At 39.1% G+C, this 1,449-nt stretch overlaps 1 pseudogene; it reads right to left on the reverse strand.

Moving 5' to 3' along the window:
• LOC122143879 overlaps positions 1-1,059 on the reverse strand; it is a 38,969-nt pseudogene extending 37,910 nt beyond the window's left edge.
• Positions 1,060-1,449: the final 390 nt, after the last annotated feature.

The following is a 1,449-nucleotide window of genomic DNA, read 5'->3' on the forward strand; positions in this document are numbered from 1 at the left end:
ATGCTATTGCTTCATACTGTAGCAATAATGCTGAATGAATATCTTATTTATGAAAACATGACACTGCCCAAAATCTTGATTTTTACCAAGGCAGTATCCAGCAGGTAGCTATTTTGTTAGTGTTTAGTATTTACTTCAAGAGAACTTCAGTTAGCTATAATATAAAGCAGAAATATCTCGGATTGCAATAAAAAATAAAACAAAAACTGAATGGCGTCTGCTTGTGAAAGTTAAGGACTCTTTTCGGCGGAAGCGCTGAGATTATTTGAACCATCTTACCAGTTCGTTTCAATAAACTGATACACTAAACAATCAATACTGATGCTTTTAAAGTTTGCAGGGCTGATATTAAAGCTGGTAGCTGGTTCGTTGTCAGTTCAGGATGGTCTACCAGCTTGCACTAGATAATTAGAAGCTAGAACCTAACAAATCATGCACAGATACCAATAGTCTCCGAAAGTAGCCTATTATGAATGATAATATTTAGTAGACTACTCTAAAGATTTTAGAATATTATTATGTTAGGACTTACTCTTGAATCATTCTTTATAATGCAGTGACTAGGCTACAAACGCTTCTCAAATCAGTTGAATCATTCAACAGATTCGGTTCAATAGCCTAAATGATTCGCGAATCGGACATCACTACAGCGCTGCAGGTGCGAAAGAGGTTGTTTTTTTAGTTTATTTGGATGCTCCAAAACTAGATATTTATTCATGTGGAATGAATGCATCCAAGGAGCTTAAATATCTAAAGGTTTGTGATGTTGAATATGCGATCGTCATCTGTATTCCTCGTTCTAGTCTGTAGACTAGCGCAGAAAGAAAGAAAAGATACAAAAAAAGCAACTTTCGATATATGGAATACAATTCTGGTACTTACAGGTTCTTCTTTGTCTTTTCGGTCTGTTTGTGCAATGCAACAGAAAATCCAAATAAGCTGCCCTTGGTTTTTCCTTCTTTGATGACCGGGAACTGCACGTCAATGTTAAAATCAGTGATCGTTTGAATCGCGCAAATCAATGAATGTCACTTACAAGTACAGGAACTTTCCAGCCATATTTAATATTCCCCTCTCTCTCCCCTCTCTCTGCCACTTGCACAACCAGCTAATGAGATTGAATTGATCACCCATCATTATAGGAAAGGTCTTTCACTCCCTGGCACTGAGCTGTAAGGTGTTTCTACTTTATTCGGTCTTCGCCTCCAAACACCTGCAAAGGAATTCCAACCTGCCATTACACTTCACCAGCTCAAGCCCTGCTTCCCAAATAGAGACAAGGTATGTCCCATTGCCTGATAAGAGAGAGAGAGAGAGAGAGAAAGAGAGAGAGCCCCTCAAATGCAGTGCGCTCTCTCTCTCTCTCTCTCTCTCTCACACACACACACACACACACACACACACACACACACACACAAGCCTTCACTTGTTGCTTCGCTGCATATAAGA

Source organism: Cyprinus carpio, unplaced genomic scaffold (assembly GCF_018340385.1).
Source record: "Cyprinus carpio isolate SPL01 unplaced genomic scaffold, ASM1834038v1 S000006527, whole genome shotgun sequence".
In the NCBI taxonomy this organism is placed as follows: domain Eukaryota; kingdom Metazoa; phylum Chordata; class Actinopteri; order Cypriniformes; family Cyprinidae; genus Cyprinus; species Cyprinus carpio.